The sequence below is a fragment of the Symphalangus syndactylus genome, chromosome X (assembly GCF_028878055.3).
Source record: "Symphalangus syndactylus isolate Jambi chromosome X, NHGRI_mSymSyn1-v2.1_pri, whole genome shotgun sequence".
Classification (NCBI taxonomy): domain Eukaryota; kingdom Metazoa; phylum Chordata; class Mammalia; order Primates; family Hylobatidae; genus Symphalangus; species Symphalangus syndactylus.
The window spans coordinates 56,428,825-56,448,734 of record NC_072447.2 but is presented as its reverse complement, the minus strand read 5'-3'; positions in this window follow the sequence as shown (position 1 = coordinate 56,448,734).

Genomic DNA, 19,910 nt, shown 5'->3' with positions numbered 1-19,910 from the left:
AGGTATGCATTTTACACTAGTTCCTGGAATTTACTCTTGGTCTTAAGTGGCAGTCACTCACTGTGATAGCTGATTTAGTAATACCCCTTTCTTGGTTTCCCTCCCTCACTTGTTATTTCCCTGCTGGTATTCCCTGCACCTCCTTAATAAGCTACTTATACTTGAATCCCTATCTCTGAGTCTGCTTTTCCAGAACCCAAACCAAGGCCAAAAGCCCAGTCATACCCCAGTTAAATCCTGAAAAGGCTTTAAGATCAATATTGAGTATGCATGTATAGTGGGATATTTCCTTCAAACAAAGATGCCCTAGGGATGGGGGCATAACACCTTTCCACAACATTCATGTCTGCCTTTGCCCGTATTGTTCAGACCCATCTCAGTGTGGACAGAAATGGAAAATGTTCTAAGCTCTGTAGCGTCCTTTTGACTGATCTCCATAGCTCCAGCTTCTCCCTCCAACCAGCCCTGCGTGATGCTGCCAGTCCAATTTTCCCAAGGCCTCATTTTCATGTGTTGCTCCCTGTTCAGAAACCTGCAATGACCTAATCAGACAGTGGTAAGTCAAAATGTCTCTACCTCATCTTAAGCCTCCCTCATAACCTGGGGAGAGAAGTTGGGTTGTTTATTGCTCCGGCACCCTTCCTTATAGGCTTTGGGTTGGCAGTGACTGCATTCCTTCACTAAAGGCCACAGCTTTTTTGTTGGATGTCCTCCTGCAGCTACACCTGTAGCTATATCTCTTTCCAGGTTTTACCAACCACTCTATCCTCTTGACCCTCCAGGCTAGTTGCTAGGCTGGGGTATGTCACCATCACTCATGGGTTCCCTTTGTTAAGCTCTCTTCAGTTATCCTTTTGACTGTGAAATTTGTTTCTTGCTAGGGCCCTGGGTGATACAAGCTGTGAGCTAGAAATCAGGAGTTCTGGCCTCCAGACTTGGCTCTGCCACTCTCTACCTTATGTAATTTTGGATATCAGTTGTCTCCGAATGTTTTTGAGCCTTACATTAACTATTTGTAAATGGGAATAATAAGACCTATACAGCACACCTCACAAGGTTGTTATGCAAATGAAATTTGATTTTGTGCTGGAAAGGGTATTGCTTGTTTTATAAATGTGAAGAATGACATGAATCTAAGGTTTTGTCATTATTACATTATATAGAGAAGAATCTGGAGGGGGTCTCAAAAAAGACATTACCAAAAAAAGAAAAGACCAAGAATAAGGGTCACAGAAGGAAATGGACAACTCAGGGAAAAATGTCTGTGCCCCTTGCAAGTCACTTATTCCAGTGATTCATCTGGTGCCATCTTCACTCAGGGCCTCAGGCACTGGGCAACCCTGTGTGTGTTACCATGGCAACTGCCAGCCAGAACCTAGAAATTCCAGCAGCTTACAATATTAATCATCATGAGAAGAGGGGCAGAGTAAATTGCAAAAATGAATATCATAGAGGCCACAGAAAGAACTATGGTAAAGATGGTCCATAGAAGTGGTTCTCAAAGTATTGGTCCTGGACTAGCAGCAATAGCATCACCTGAGAACTTACTAAATGTGCAGATTCTTGGGCCCCACTCTAGATCTACTGAATCAAAAACTCTAGGGCTGGGGCCCAGCAATCTGTATCTTGACAAGCTTTTCAGGTGATTTTGATGCACACTAAAATTTAAGAACCAGTGCTCTAAGGGTCAGGAAATTTGGCTTCAACTCTCAATGTCCACATGTGCAGATTGTGGATAAGACAGAAATGAAAATAAATGTCTAAAAATGGAAGGCAACTATAATCTCATAATTTACCTGTTGCTTAGTGACTAGAAATGGTGACTAAAATATAGCAATAAATAGTCAGACTGTATTAGTTTTCTAGTTCTGCATAACAAATTACCACAACTTTAATAACTTAATTAATGCTTATTATCTCACAGTCCCTTTGAGTCAGGAGTCTGGGCATGACTTAGCGGGGGCCTCTGCTTAGTGTCTCTCAAAGCTCCCATCAAGATGTTTATCAGCACTGAGTTCTCATCAGAAGCTTGACTGAAGAAAGATCTACTTTCAAGCTCTCTCAGGTTGGCAGAATTCATTTCCTTGTATGTGTAGGATTCATGAAAGCTTTCTTCCTCAAAGCCAGCAATGAAGAAAATGAGACTACTGGCAAAATGGAGTCTTATATAACATAACACAATCATAGGAGTGGTAATCTATCACCTTTCCAATGTTCTACTGGTTAGAAGCAAATCACGGATTCCACCAACATTCAAGGGGAAGGGATTATACGAGAGCACGAAAGCCCTACAGATTAAGATTTGTGAGCCACACCCTTAATCTCTTGAAAGGGTCCTTTGTGTGGCTGAATATTCTGATATTTTGATTTTTCTGAAATTTTAGTGAAAAGTTGTAGAGTTATAAGGTCAAATTTTTCTCTAGACCAAGCCATCTTAATTTCAGCCATTAACTTTTTGCCATTTGAAGAGACTGGATTTTCAAAATCATCAAGTTCTTGTTCATTTTTGTTCTTCTTTTGATTTATTTCTCTCTTCTCACATTTTATTGTAAGCAACAAGAAGAAATGAGACAGCACCTTCAATACTTCTCTTGTAAATTTCCTTAACTAGATACACAGGTTCATCACTTACACGTTCTGCTTTACATATAAATGCAGGAGACAATTCTTCTGAGTTTTCTTCTCCTACTTAGCAAGGGTTTCTCTTTCCTCCAGTTTTCAATGGCTTATTCCTCACTTATTCTGAGCTCTCAACCTCACCAGGAGCATGCTTCAACTTTAGATTTCTACTAACAGTCCATTCAAGGCAATTTATACTTTCTCTATTGTTCTCCAAATTCTTCCAGTGTGCACCCACCCAATTCTAAAGCTACTCTTAACATTTTTAGGTATTTTACAACGGAATTCCACTTCAGATAAAAAGCATCGCATTTCTAGTACCAAAGTATGTATAAATTTTTTCTTGCTATGTACCAAATTACCACAAACTTAATGGCTTAAAGCAGCACACATGTAATACCCTGGTTTTAGTAAGTCCAAAGTCAGAGCACTGCTTAACTTGGTCCTCTGTTTAGGGTTTCACAAGGCTGGAATCAAAGTATCAGCCAGACCAGGTTCTCATCAGAGGCTTAAGTGAGGAATTATTTACTTCCAAGTTCTCCCAGGTTGTATTCTTTGTGACTGTAGAATTCATGGAAACTTCTTCAAAACCAGTAATTGAAGGAGACTGTTAATAAGATGGAGCGTTATATAATGAAACATAATCATGGGAATGATATCTTATCACCTTTGCCATATTTTTTTGGTCAGAAGCAAGTCATAGATTTCACCTACATTCAAGGGGAAAGGATTATACAAGGGCATGAACATACAAAAGCAGAGATTATTGGGCCATCTTAAAATCTGTTGGCCCCAGTGAACTTGAACTAACATAATTTTCAGGAGAATCTTATCCTGAAATCTTTGTGTTGAGAACACGCATATGTTAACATTGAGGATTCCAAAAGTTGAAGGAAAGAGGAAAGCAATTAAGTTTGGAAAGAATTAAAAAAGGGTTTTACTACAGACTGCTAAGGTGGATATAGAAGATGCTTTGCTAATACAGATGATGGAGTCAAATAAGGGAAAAATCATGAGGGATAAAATGGTTAGGAAAAGATATGTAGGTGAGACAAGATTTAAAATGAACTCTGAATAATGGGTAGTACTTAGACAAAGAAAATAGCATTCTATTAAGTAGTGAAGGTGTGAATAGTATTTGGAATTGGTAAAAACATGGAACATACAGTGGACAGCTGGAAGACTGAAGTGATTCAATGATTCTCTACCTTGGCTACACATTAGAATCACTTGGAAGTCTTTACAAATAGTGATACTCAGCCCGTCTTAGGTGTTCTGTTTTGATTGCTGTGTGATGGGGCACAGAAGTCAATGGTTTATAAAAGTGATCCAAGTAAATTTAGTGTACCTCAGAGATGAGTGCCACAAGCATGATTAAGAGTGTACTCATGTAAAACAAATTAGTAGGATACATATGTCAAATATGATGAACTCTAGGTTACATATGTCACCTAGGACATAGAAAAAAAACTTTGTTTTAGGCTTACCGCTGTTCTTAATAGCTATAGAACATACATGTTTCAGATATCTCTGCTGCATCATTTCAGATCCTCTTCGCTTCACGCTTTTTTCCCTTTTTTCTTTTTTCTTCTTTCTTTCTTTCTTTCTTTCTTTCTTTCTTTCTTTCTTTCTTTCTTTCTTTCTTTCTTTCTTTCTTTCTTTCTTTCTTGCTTGCTCTTGTGGTGGCAGGCAGCTCAATGAGGGCTTTTCTTTATACAGTCCCAAGCAGAGAGTGTCATCCCCTCCTGCCTGCTCCTAAAGCCTCTCTTTTTGGTTCACTGCCCTGTGCCCTCACCCTGGCCTACATAATCCAGAAGTATAGGCAAATTAATATCCTGTGGAGTAAACCTTTGGCCAGTGGGAAACAGGAACCTGTGGATAAATCCTTCCTTTTTATCCACATATTGCCCCCAGTAGAGTCCTTGAATGTACTTTATAGAGATAGCTTCTTGGAGGCCGAGTTTCACAAACCTAGCATTCTGCTGCACTTAGCAACAGTAAGTTCAGCAGCACAATTTGTATTTGTTCTCCTTTAGCTGCTCCACTCTCTTTGTTTCTCTCCTGCTCCCCAGAATTGTATCCCTAATAAAGTGCAAGCAAATAGCTCCAGAAGCCTCAGCTCTGCTTTCTGCTGAACCCAAGTTATAAATGTAAGTATTATACCTTGCATTTGTAGATCATTTTTTGCCTTATATTTCTATAGTAAAAATTATATTAAGACAATTTTTAACATCTAAACATTTGTAACGTTTTAAAACAAAATAATATGTCAGAGAAGTTTCAAGGAACATTCCAAATACAATTGGTAAAATGTCATAATATGTGCAGACATTTTGAAAAGAGATGACAAAGGGGATGTAAAGCTATCATGCTACTGATGCTAGGAAAAATTGAGAAACTGAAAATAAAACAATTGCTTTCTAAAAAACAACTCTATTGAGATATAGTTGGCATATGATAACCTGCAACTATTTAAAGTATACTATTTGGTAATTTTGACATACATGAAACCAAAACCACAATCAAAATAATAAAAATGTTCATCACTTTCAAGGTCTCTTTGTGTTCCTTTAGAATAACTCCCTCATTTCCCTCACAGCTCCAAACCTCCCTACCTGGAAAAGCGTTAATCTGTTATCTATCACTATAAATTAAATTGCATTTTGTAGAATGTTATATAAATAGAATCATACTATATATACTAATATACACGTTTTTGTCCAGCTTCTGTCACTCAGCATATTTATTTTGAGATTCACTGTATATCAGTAGTTCATTCCATTTTACTGATGAGTAGTATTCCATTATATAAATACTTCCTAATTGATTATTTAACTCACCAGCCGATGGGCATCTGGGTTATATCTGGTTTCTGGCTATTATGAAAAAAAAAAAAGCTCCTATGATCTACCTATACAAGTATTTATATAAATCATATACTCTTATTTTTCCCTTGGGTAAATACCTATGGCAAAATGCTGGGTCATATGGCTGGGTGTATATTTAACTTTTTTAAAAAAGCCATCAAAAATGTTTTCCATTGCAAATTAAAACCACAATGAGATACCACCTCATCCCAGCCAGAATGACCATTATTAAAAAGTCAAAAAACAATAGATATTGGTGTAGATGTGGTGAAAAGGCAGTACTTACACACTACTTGTAGGAATGTAAATTAGTAGTATAACCTCTATGGAAAACAGAATAGAAATTTCTCAAAGAACTAAAGTAGATCTACCATTCAATTCATCAATCCCACTACTGGGTATCTACCCAAAGGAAAATAAGTCATTATATCAAAAAGACACCTACACACATATGTTTATCATAGCACATTTCACAATTGCAGAGACATGAAATCAACCTAAGTGCCCATCAACCGATGAGTGGCTAAAGAAAATGTGGTATATATATATATATACCATGGAATACTACTCAGCTATAAAAAAGAATAAAATCATGTATTTTGCAGCAACTTGGGTGGAGCTAGAGGCCATTATCCTAATTAAAGTAACTCAGGAATGGAAAACAAAATACTACATATTCTCACTTATAAATGGGAGGTAAGCTATGGGTATGCAAAGGCATACAGAATGGTATAATGGACATTGGAGGCTCAGAAGTGGGGAGGGTGGGGGGTCGAGAGATGAAAAATCACCTGTTGAGTCCAACGTACACGAATGGGGTGATGGGTACACTAAAAGCTGAGATTTCACTGCTATACAATTCGTCCATGTAGCCAGAAACTACTTGTACCTTTAAAGCTATTCAAATAACGACAACAACAAAAAATGTTTTCCAATGTGGTTGTACCATTTTACATTCCCACCAGAAGTAAATGAGTGTGTTCCAATTATATATATATATATATATATAGAGAGAGAGAGAGAGAGAGAGAGACAGATAGACAGAGACAGAGAGAGAGAGAGAGAGAAAGGAGGGGGCAGGCAGGGGGGGTCTCACTCACTCTGTCACCTGGGCTGGAGTGCAGTAGTATGATCATAGCTCACTGCAGCCTCAGAGTACTGGTTTTAAGTGATCTTCCCACCTTAGCCTCCCAAATAGCTGGTAATACAGGCATGTGCCACCACACCTGGCTAATGGTTGTTTTTTTGTTTTGTTTTGTTTGTAGAGACAGGGTCTCTCAATATGTTGCGCAGGCTGGTCTCAAACTACTGGGCTCAAGTGATCCTCCCATCTCAGGACTTCCAAAGTGCTGGCATTACAGGTGTGAGCCATCATGCCCGGCCTGGTCTATCTTTTAATTTGGGCTATACTGATATGTATGGAGCATATTATGGAGTATGAGATACTTCTCATTGCAGTTCTAATTTTTATTTCCCTAATGACTAATCAGGTTGAGCATTTTCTTGTATACTTGTTTATGGTCACCCATTTAATGAAAGAGTTTGTGAAGAATTGTTATTTCTTACTTACATGTTTGGTAGAACTCTCCAATGAAGGCGTCTACGTCTGAGGATTTTTTGTGAGAAGAGTTTTTACTACATATTTAAAATAGATATATGGCTATTTAAATTATCTATTTCTTTGTGAGTTTTGGTAGTTTGTTCCTTTCAAAAAATGTGTCTATTTATTCTAATTTATCAAATTTATTTGCATAAAGTAGTTCATAACGTTCTTTATCTATAGAATCTATAGTGCTATCATTTCTCTCATTCCTGATGTTGATAATTTGTCTTCTCTTTCTTTCTGTCTCTCTCTACCTCCACCTCTAGCTCTAGCTCTTTTTCCTGATCAACCTGGCAAGAGTTTTATCAATTTTATTGATTTTCTCCAAAAACCAACTAATAGTTTTATGATTATTTTTCTATTGTTTTTCTCTTTTCTAGTCCATTTTTTTTGTCTGAACTTTATTATTTCCTTTCTTATGTTTACTTTTGATAATGCTCATATTTTTCCAGTTTCTTTTTTTTTTTTTTTTTTTTGAGATGGAGTCTTGCTCTGTCGCCCAGGCTGGAGTGCAGTGGCGTGATCTCGGCTCACTGCAAGCTCCGCCTCCCGGGTTCACGCCATTCTCCTGCCTCAGCCTCTCCAAGTAGCTGGGACTACAGGCGCCCGCCACCACGACCGGCTAATTTTTTTTTGTATTTTTAGTAGAGATGGGGTTTCACCATGGTCTCGATCTCCTGACCTCGTGATCCGCCCGCCTCGGCCTCCCAAAGTGCTGGGATTACAGGCTTGAGCCACCGTGCCTGGCCTTTTCCAGTTTCTTAAGGTTGAAGCTGAGGTCATTGATTCTTGCCAGATCTTCAGCCACATTTCCTCAACTCAGGGAATTTTTCTGGCTCTGCCTCAGTTCCTCTTCTCTGTACTTCAGCCTGGAATTTATTTGAAGCTAGTAAGCTGGGCCAATGGTAGGGTTTACCTCATTTGTTTCTCAGATCTCAGGAATCACTGTCCTTTTTTGCGTGATGTCTAATGTCTGAAAAACTGTTGTTTCATATGTTTTTGTGTACTTTTTTTGGTTGTTTTGGTTGGTTCAGTGAATCTGGTACTCCTTACTCAATTTTGGCTGAAAGTGGAAGGTCCAATTGTTTGTTAACAACAGTATTGATTGTTTGTATATTAGAAAGTGATATTTTGAGTATTTTACAAATCAACACAATTGTTATTTGCATATTGGCAATTTACTGTGTTTTAGTTTTGTTTTAAGAAATTGGTCAGATGGTTTTGGTTGACCTTTAACCCACGATTTTTCTCATTTAAAATAATAGGAACTAGACATCATTAGCATTTTCATGTACCATGTCTTATTTTCTATGATGGATGATTGAGGTTAGTCAGAAAATGCCTGTATTTGGCTTAGACTTATTTCTCTAGCAGAAATAATTCTAGAAGTACCTGTCCAGAGATGTCATGGCAGCTCCATGAAGTCCTCAGAGACAAGTGCCTTCTATCTTTCTGCTCCTTAGTGCGTGAATTCCATTCTTCTCATAATTACAAGATGGTTGCTGGAATATCAGTCAAATCCACAGTCTGGCTTTCCTAGCTAAGTTAGCCCTATTTAAATAGATTTTTCTAGGAGCTCATCCAGTGTTTTCTTCTTACTGTAACGGGTAGGCAATCCATATTTTCAAGGAAGTATTACAAATGTAATGATTTTGTTGTTGTTATTGTTTTAACTAGGTACCTTGCTAACCTGAACAAAACTAGGGTTTTTTAAATGAAAAAAATAAGAGGAGGAGAATTATGGGTAAGACACTAGGAGTCTTTGCCACATTTGGTAAAGGATGTTAATATAGGCTAGGTATTATATATGACATTTTGAACATAGAAACAGCATAAGGTTTAACGATTTTTCCGGAAGGACAGAGAAAGAGACTGGAATGTGAGAGCCTGGTGACAGTCTCCTGTTTGATCTCTCCATGATGGTAATCTTGGAATGCATCACTGAAGACTGGTAATGGAAAAGAAAAAGGAAACACTTTAAAATACGTATCTAAAGAAGAAACCTTAGAAAGTATTTTGTGGTGGATGGGATGTAAAAGGCATGTACAACAAAGACAGTATATAGTAAGTAATGAAAGGATGATGAAAGAAGTGTCGGAAAACTCATGGAAGCCACTGCTGTATACATCTGGCAAGTTCAGCCCTGCCCAGGGCTTATGGAAACGATGTCTGGGTCTTGCATTGAAGACTCTCTCTGTCTCTCTCTCTTTCTTTCTCTCTCTGTCTCAACAATAGGAATGTTGAAATAGTCTGGCACTAACACATCTGGCTTCTGCAGTAACCTCAGATGGGCAGGGTACAGCCTAATGTGTGGGCCAACTGCCATCAAAGATGGCCAGCTCACTGACCTCATGAATGTCTAAGCCTCTGTTTCCACGTTCCTGCATGAGCTCCCTGCTAGGACAAGGAACCAACCTGAAACTTAAGCACTGAACTCCTTTGAGCCTGCCACCTCCCATACCTGAAGCAGGTTCTATATTTTGATGTATCAAAGATAAAATAGGAAAACAACAAACATGCTATAGTAAAAAATTAAAAAATCTGGGGTCACATGGGTCAGGAAAGAGTTTTTGTTCAATATCTGGATAGTTGGGTGACCTAGGGCAAGTTACTCACTATCTCTGAGCCACATTTACTAACCTGAAAAGGGAGAATTATTATAATAATGCCTGAAAGCCTGCCCTGTGTAATTCTTTGAGGTTTGGTCATGTTTGTTAAAAGAAGGGAACATGCTTCAGACTCTAGCCTTGGCTCAGTGCGTTCATTTGATGTGTCAACTTTCAAGTTGCTTCACCTCTTAGGATCTTGATTTCCTTTTCTATCCTTTTCCTGGGCTTCAAAAACAGTTTTTTGACATATAGTGTTTGTTCAATAAATATTTGCTGAATTAAATTCTATTGATTTTGCAAAATGAAAGATTTCATTTAGATTAACATTTCCCAAAATATGCGTTGTAAGATGCTGATAAATTGATAATGCATGTTGTAAATACTTGTGCTTGAGATGATGCAGCAGAAAAACCCAAGGAGATGGTGTCACTGATGTCATCCACAAAGCCTCCATACCTCTTTATTGTCTACTGCTAAATTTAATCGTACGTGAAATAAAAGTAAACTCCTTATATTTTACAAGCTACTCTGATTTGGGCATCCATTAGTGCAGGCAAACCTAATTCTTTACTGATCCAAAGGATTAATGTTTACCCAACGGTATTTTATAGAAGGAGCCACTATTCCCCATCAACCCCTACCCACAACTTCTTCCAGCCTTCAATCAATACATCAATCAACAATATTCTCAGACACTTAATATGTTCCTTATGTGTTAGGTGCTACACAAAAGAAGTATACATCCCAATTCCTGCCACTAAGAGACCTACAATTTATTTGAATATAGAGGAATATTGACTCAGGTAACTCATAATTAAATTTAATTTGATGGCCCTAAACTGGACAGTAATTCTCTGGAACGCAGGGACCAAGTGTTCAGCAACCTATGGGCCTGTCTTTGTCCTTTATATGGAATATAATGGGAGCATGAAACATGCTTGCTCTACAGATGGCTTAATCCGTACACCCTACAGCCTGGTTGCTCAACCAATTGGCTTCCCTATTGAAATGACAGCTAATTTAAAAGAATAAGTGGCAATTTAATAGAATGGAAAACCATTAACTCAGAACCTTCCAATCAAGACTGATTTTTATGTAAGTCTTATGAAGTGCTTATTGCTGGCTCAAGAGAAAAAAAAAAAAGAAGGATGAAATTGTCTGCTCTAATGCTGTTACCTCACTGTGGACTGAGGGGCTCTACTCTCAATAATACTGACAATCCTAATAAGAGTGATGATGATGACAACGCTCCTTTATATTTAGAAAGTGTTTTCACATAAATTTTAAGAAGCAACTGAATATATATATATATATATATATATATATATATATATATATGGAGAGAGAGAGAGAGAGCAGGCTGTGGATTCTATTAGACTTGGATTCCGATCCAACCTCTACTGTCTGTGTTCCTAATCTCATAATATGTAAAATGAGAATAATAATGCATATTATTAATACTCGGGGACTAAATATAAGAGTCCCCTAAAAATCAGAAACAAGGAAAATAAAATTATGTTTGAGAATTAAGCTTAAGCATCAACACAATGACCCATGGCCCAATAACTCTCAAAACACAGAATGGCTGTAAGAACTGGTAGCAACTGCAATCACAGTAGGGGTTGTAATCAACCATAGAAACATAGCAGGACATCACAAAATACAATTGCCCAAGCACTGGGTTAGGGAGAAAGAGTATAAGCGAAGAAACTTTGAGTATTTCCTGTTCAACAGGATAGACCATTCCTAACGTGGAATTACAGGTGTGGTAGATTGAAAAAAAAAAAAAAGCCACAATATTTTGAAGGTCCTCTCATCAAGAGGTGGAGTCTGTTCCTCCACCCGTGTATCTGGGTTTGGCCGTGTGATTTGCTTTGGCCAATGGGATATTAGCAAATATAAATAAGCAGAGGTTTGAACAGTGCTCACATAGTGGGGTTGCCTTCTCTGCTTCGGCGAATTATTCCTACATCACAGGAACAGGCCTGGGCCAATCTCCTGGAGAATGAGAACCTACATGTAGAGAGTCCTCAGCTGTCCAACCATCCTACCTGAGGCCCCATACCTGTAAGTGAGCCCATCCTAGACCATCCAGCCTCAAAGAAGTTGCCAGCCCCCAAAAAAACCACCCAGATAACCCACGGAATTATTAAAAATACTTGTTTATTGTTTTAAGTCACTAAGTTTGATAGTAGTTTGTTATATAGCAATAGACGACAACACAGGGCTTTATAGCTTTTAGCATTCCAGCCCCCAGGGGTTGACATCATAAATCACTCCATTCTCCTAGTTTCCCTTGAGTCCATGCTTGCCAATAAATTTCTAATCATGATCTGGCCTCTCACATAGTCTGCCTACAGTGGGCAATGGGCTGACTACATTAACTTTAAGGATTCCTAACCCCTAGTGTAGTAATTATTCATGATGAATTTGTGAAGTGGGTTCTGACCCAGGTTTGGCTTAAGGAGAAGATATTCAATGCCGAAAGACTTCCCTTTGCCTGTCCATATTTACCCTCTACCCTTTCTACCCTGCCCTTTACTCCAGGAAGCTGACCTGTATAGACTGCCTTAAAAAAAGTCTTGCCTTGTGGCTTCTTGTTGGACTTCACCAATAGAAAGCCCTACCTCGAGGCTGGAGAGAAAAAGTGATTTCAGGCCATTAATTCTTACAACTCCCTCCCTGTAAGGTTGCTTTGGGCTGGCTGAGTTCTTTGACTAAAGATTGCGGCTCTTGTCAAGGTGGCCCTCTCACCCCAAGACTCTCTCATTGAAACCACTTCCTCTCCTCTTTCCTATAGGCTTAGAGAATGGGCTACCATTCTTAAGCCTAGGTGGAAACAGAGAAATTTTTACTAGCTTTCAGTTCCATACTATCCTGTATGGTTTTTCTAATCCTGCCCACACTTTTGTATTATTAATAAATAACTCCCTTTATTAAGCCCTCCCTCAAATATCCTAATTTCAGCATGCCATCTGTCTCCTGTTGAGCCCCTGACTGATGCATATGCTGAGCATGTGGGTTTGAGTACTGGGTTTGTCTGATGGTGATTTCTTCTAGGCTTATGATTCACCCCTGAGAGATGAATCCACATTCACTAAGCTGATCAGGTGTTTAGGCCTGAGACTGAGAGCCAGGTCCTGGTTCTCAAGAAATTCACAAAGGTAGTGAATTCCTCCAGGAGCCAGCCAGCTGGCCTTTTCCCCTCTAGAGTGGAGAACAAGAACCATATGTTTCTGTATTTCTATAATTACACACTTTTAAGGTTGTTATTAGATTAGTTAAACTATATGCAAATTGCTTTGTACATGCCTAGCACCTTGTAAGTGCTCAGCATGTTAAGCATTGCTGCTGTTTGTTTTAATGTCCCTTTGACTGTATAATATGGTCTTTACTCATCAAATGATGTGTAACATTTTTCTTGGATTCCTTTTTAGGATGCTTTTGTTAATGTGGTACACTGAGATTATGGGGATTGGGGTAAAGAAAGAGAATGCATGTGCAGCATGATTTACACATAGTGTACATAACTTCTAGAGCCTTACAACAGAGCAACCAGAAGGAAAAGTTTCTAATATAGCAATTATTGCATAAACACATTTAATGAATCAAAGATGGAACGATCCTGAAGCAGAAATGATACTCTAAGTAAAACAGTCCTGCAACTTCATGAAATTAGACATTCATGGATCACTTGACTTTCTTGCACTTAGAAAAGTTGATATAAGACAGCAGAGACAGAGGGTGGCAGGTACGTGCCCTTTGGGAAATGGCATGGTGGCAAGATGTGCAGGCTTTCCTGTTACCTACTAACAAGTAAGAAGAGTTTTCAGCAGTCCCTCCCATATCAGAGAACGTCAACATCTAGGGTGCCGCGTGCATATGTACAATGGCACAGGAATCATGCCCCTCCACTCAAGGCAGCTGGAGTAAATAAGCCCCTGATAGCATAGCTCCATCTCTTTTCACTGAGGTTTCGTTCAGCATCTACATTGTGAGATCCTTTCCAGGCAGCAAATATTCTCCTACTTACCTATACACTTACACACATACCCCATTAGGTATGGAGACATTCAAAATCAATATTAATCATTTTTATTCTGTACCAATGTCATTCCTCTCTGGTAGATGTTTTTGTTTAGAGTTTCTTGTTTAGTTTGGATGATTTGTATTGGGACTTTAATTTTATGTTCCTTTTATTTAATATAGGATGTGAACTTGGAAAAACTGTAAGGCAGCCCAGGAAAAGGCAGAGAAGAAACCATCATGAATGGGTGCTGCATGAGCAGAGATTGTCAAGAAAACGGGATGGTAATTTGCATAGGTCCACAAGGCGAACATTGATTTGAAGTGTTCGTGTGAATGGCCAGTAGACAGAATATAGAAACAGACAGGAAATCATAAAGTGGAGAATGGTGTATAAGATGGAGTTTCAGCCTGGGGAAGTGCATAAAATAATGCCACGTCAAGGTCATAAGAACTTCGACAGTCAGGGAGATGACAAACAGAAAACTGATTCATAAATCCTGAAATAAAATATTACTACCTAAACTCTAAATCAGATGGCCAACAGGTCAAAAATAAATTACAAGGTGAATCTAATGCAGCTATGTAATTAAAAATTGGCCATGTTGATGGGGAAAGAAATTTTAGCAATAACAGTAATGAAGGTGTCAGGGCTCAGAAAATGACATGCCAAATTATGGCACTTCAGTGTGCTGAGTACTTTGAACTAAAGGAGATTGGAAAGCCTCAGAAGCAAAGCCACTCTATCCCCCACCTTTCTGTGTAGGTGTATAGCAGATGCATCTGACAGCAATAACTTAAGCATACCCTGAGAAAGACCCTCAAGTCTAAGAAGAAGGTGTGTTTGGAGCTCTGAGCTAAGAAATCCAGGAGTGGCAAACCTAGAGATTCGCTCCTCGTATATGAAGGACATATGAACCCCTGGCCCGTGCCTTGGAATGCAGGCCATATAGGGGATTAAGGTCCTTTGTTTTGGGTTATGTGGAGGTTGTTAGGTGAAGGGTGGTAGCAGGTTTTCGGTCCAGCCCACCACCACTGGACTGCCCCATATGTAAGTCCTCAATAAACCCTATGTGTCATTTGCTGGTTCCGGGTCTCTTCTCTTCTTCCGCCTCTAGGACATGGTGCTATCCCTATTGGAGTCAGTAGGTCTGGCACAACAGTAGGAGCTGGCCATAAAGAAATTCTCTGACCTACCTTGTCTGATAGTAGGTCGTAAGATCCTTATTCCAGAGGGGTCCTGCCCCATACCTGGGAGAAAGGAATGCTACACAGAGGTCAAGGAGAAGCCAAACAAGCAGGACTTAATGGGTTTCCCACTCAGTCTATTGCCATTAGATCATACATTTTTTGTGTGGAATCATATTTCTACATGGCTGTCCATTCTTCATGAAAACTAAGAATAAAAATAGACAATTTTCCCTGAGTCTTTGTGTCTTCATTTCTGAAGCCTTCCTTGTCGTGTAAAATTTTGATTAAATACATTTGTTACGCTTTTCTCTTGTTAACCTATCTTTTGTTACAAGAGTGTTGGCTGTGATTTTTATGATGGGTAAGAAAAGTTACTGCACCTTTTCCTCTCCTACAAAGGAAAAATATAATCAAATTATATCTTAGTTGGAAGTAATCTAAAAACTATATTAACCATTAACTAGAGATTATTTTCACCAGGGCTAAAAAAAATAAGGAAAAAAAAAGACTATCAGAATTAAAAGACTTATAAAGCTTATATCACTATCAGCAAAAGACTAGAAAACTTTTCCTTGGAGAATAAGAAAAAGGGATTCAGACTCAGGTACATAAAATAACCTTAGTACTTTATGATCTTACCTACATATTTTTGGTATCTCTTCAGCCAGAGGGGTATTATCCCATTCTGTAGTTTAGCATCACAATTAATTTAATTCTATCTCTCTATGCTTATTATTTCTAACTGTCTGACCTGGAGCCCCATAGCCTTGGACTAGCCAAGCGCTGACTCAGGAAAGGGAAACAAGAACGCGAGGCCTGAGTTTTCCCAGGAGCAGAAAGCACTGAAGATTAGAAAGGCCTTTGTCGTCTTTGTTATGTGTAATTTGACTAAATCTCCTTAAATAAAAAAGAACTGGGGGCTTCAGAGAACCTTTGTGCTCTTAAATGAACAATATAATGCAAAGGGGAAAAGAAAAAAGTAAATGGGGAAAAAATAATATATTTTTTTCTTTTCTGCTGAAAATGTCTAAAGTTTCATTAATAAAACTGGATCCTTTTTCACTAAATATGGTTCTGACCTGTTCACAAAAGGCCTGTGCAGAAATATCAGGTAATTAATAATGCCTTGAGGGGAAATGTGCTTTAGATGTTTTATTGTTTTTTTAATCACTTAACATGGTTTTTAAATGATTATTTATTTCTGCCCACATTGTTGCATACTGATTTTAGGGTGGCTTACATAAATACATTTAATTATATAAGATAAAAACTAATAAGAAGCAAATAAGAAAAGCAGGATAAAGGAGAAAATAAAAGTAGTTGAGATAGAGCCAGGAGTAATATTGATACCCCAAATGCGTGTTCTAAGTCCTCATTGTTTCACCAGAGACGTGAGATGTGAGAGACAGAACCAGGCACATGTCTTACAACATCCATACAATAAAAATCAGACTTGATACTCAAAAGAGCCAGAGAGAAATGTCTCCCCTGGGTTCTCATAAACAGGAATATAATGGACAACTTCCTCAACAGCATCCCTACAGTAAATACAGAAACAGATTCAAAGGGAAGTTTCTTACACTCCCCTTGGTGCCACCATATAAATATAACCCAAGAAGAGCAATTTGCCAGGGACATCCACACACATCTCTGATGGTCTACCTTGGTCCAGGGAAAGAGATGAGCGTGTGCAAAGAATGGATGAATGCACTGCACATCCCTCATTCAACAAATCACCATAAGTATTTGGTTTTTTGGCCACACTTGGGAGAAGCACCAAGTTCAGGAAGATACCCCAGACAAGTAGCTGGAGAGCAACTGCTCTGTGTTGCCAGCTTTGCCGAGCTGTAAATAAAACTGACTTCTTGTCATTGTTGAAGAGCTCTGTCTCCTGAGGCAGCTCCCCTTTGCGCATATGAGAAACTGTCCTTTCACTCACTCCCAAGAGAGCATGCCTGAACCACAGAGCATTCGGGAGAGGGCCTGAGCTCTGCTAGGTTTTATTGTACCTAAAATTTGAACAATTCTGGGGAGCCATTTTAGAAGATACATACAAAATCAACTGCAAAAGTTAATTTTTGTTTAGAATGAGAAAACACAACAAATTACAAAATCTTTAAAACCTGGCAGATACCATGAACATTTCTAAAAATTAACTAATATTTTTGATGAATTAACTGCCTGATACACCTCTATTGTACATTATTTTCTACATTTTGACTGCATATTCTTTAATCTTTTATAATATTTTCTATACGGAAAACAGAAAGATAATTCAGCCTTTTTTCTAGCACAAATGATGGAAATTTGTTAAAAATCCATAGTTTAGGAACTTTCTTTCCACTTTACAACCTGTTACTGACAATGACAGGTGCATTATTAAGATTGCCAAATTTACAAAAGTCTCTATCGAATTTCTTTCATAGATACACTGTGATATTTATAATTATTTTTCACAGATCAGTTTCTGGCTCCCTATAGTTGCTTGTCCTCCACTACCTACCTTTATACTCCTGCTTCCAAGTTCCAAAGGACAAGTTCATATCACAATATGATCCTGAACCTTCATGTTACAGTGAGAGATAAATTAGCATCATGAGAAGTAGGATTATATTATTCTATCAGGATGGCTAGTAACAACTGCACAAGAAAATGACTGTGAAGATACATAGACATACCCCACTAAGCTTTACCTAAATGGATCCTGTAGTAGGCTGAATAATGGCCACTTGAAGATATCAAGTCTTAATCCTAGGAACAGGTGAATGTTACCTTATAAGCAAAAAGGTCTTGAAGTTATAGTTAAGGCTTTTGAGATAAGGAGATTTATCTTCGATTATCCAGGTGAACCGTAAATACCATTTTAGTATCTTTTTTTTTTTTTTTTTTTGAGATGGAGTTTCTCTTTTGTTGCCCAGGCTGAAGTGCAATGGCGTGATCTCGGCTCACCACAACTTCTGCCTCCCGAGTTCAAGCTATTCTCCTGCCTCAGCCTCCCAAGTATCTGGGATTATAGGCATGCACCACCACGCCCAGATAATTTTGTATTTTTAGTAGAGACGGGGTTTCTCCATGTTGGTCAGTCTAGTCTCGAACTCCTGACCTCAGGTGATTTGCCTGCCTCAGCCTCCCAAAGTGCTGGTATTACAGTCGTGAGCCACCACGCCCGGCCCATGTTACTGTCTTTATAAGAGACAGGCGGAAGGAGATTACAGAAGAAGGCAATGTGATGACAGAGGCAGAGATTAGAATGATGTGGCCGCCAGCCAAAGAACACCAAGGAATGCTGGCAGCCACCAGAAGCTAGACGAGGCAAGGAATGAATTCTCCCCTAGAGCCTCCAGAGGGAGTCTTCCTGACACTTTGATTTCGGACATCTGTCCTCCAAAACTGTGAGAGAATACATTACTGTTGGTTGGTATATTCTCCCATGCCTTTTCTTAATAAAGACACTAATGTTCGGCAAGGCTATGTCACTTGCCTAAGGTCATATAGCAAGTGAATGGCAGAGCTAAGATTCTAACTAGATGTCCTTGACTATAAAAGTTTCATAGTTGGAGTCTTCCTTCTCTACCTGCTGCCACATCTAAATGAAGTTAAAAGACAAAATATCTACCACAGCAGGGTACGAGAGTGATGATACAAAAAGTAAGAAATACTTTTTTCTTATTATGGATAAAATTTACATTTTTGAACATTGAAATATTTAATCTGTTATGAAAGCTTCCCATTAAGCTCCCATTTAAATAGACACTATTTATGTCATTTATTTAGGAAATCATGTAAAAACGATTTTTTTTAAATGGAAACACAATCATTGCTATCATTTTTAAGACATCAGATATAAAAGATAGTAATAGATTCCTTACACTGGGAAATGGATCATGTCCCTTATTGGCCATCAAATTTTTAGCCTGTGTCTGTATCAATGTAACTTTCACCTGAAGGAAAATTGAAGAGAGAAACAGAAAAAAAATCACAGAATTTTAAAATTTACAATGGGACATTTCTTGGCTAAGGCCAGCATATGATAGGTAAAGGGGTTAGCTTTAATTACTATTGGATGGACAAGACAAGAAAGGCTGGGGATGGGGTGCGAATAAAGTTAAAGCAAAGAGTCCATTGTATTCATAAGATTGTGATTCCCTGGAAAGTAGCGACCATGTCTGACTCCTTATTTTTTCCTCGGATCTTAACACAAGACATTACATTGAATAAAAGTTTAACTAAATTGAAGGAACAGCATGGGCTTTTGAATCACCACTAGGAATCAAAGTAGGTGGATTCTCTCATCCCTTATTAACCAGAGGTTAAGTCACTTATGTTTGCTGAGATAGAGCTCCATCATCTGTAAAACAGAGAAAATAATACTTACCTTATAATATTCTTATGATCATTGTTCCCAAGATTCTTACACGAATTCTACTATAGAACCTGAAAGTGCCCTGACCTCTATCATAGATTTATTAGTCTTCTGTCTCTCAAGAAAAAGACAGACATACAAAATCGTGTAACTTATTAAATTAGTCCAACAAAATTCTGAGTGCTCCTTTCTCAGAAAGGTAAATTTCGTGCCCTCACAACAAATGGAACATGTAATGCTTGCAAAGCCTCTGACAGGTTTCTTTGTCCAAAGCTTGTGCCAGCTTGATGTTCAGTGTTGGTTCTAAAGAACAGGGAAGGATGACCTGACCACTGATCCACCTCAATAAGGCCATGGAGTTATGGTTGGGTCTTATCATACCCAATCATTTCTGTTCTCAAAGAAATTATAAAAGGGGCATGAATCTTGGCTTTGAAACAGATGCCCAGTGTGAAGATTAACCTTCTATTGTCTGCCTACCCACTCCACGTCCACCCCATAATCAAAGGTGTGAGAATGGCGATCTAGACATATGAAAACTAGGAAAACTGTCACATGCAAAAGGCTAAAACCAGTGAGGGCTGCTCTATAACATTGTTCTGACTAGACAATAAAGGACAATGAACACACCC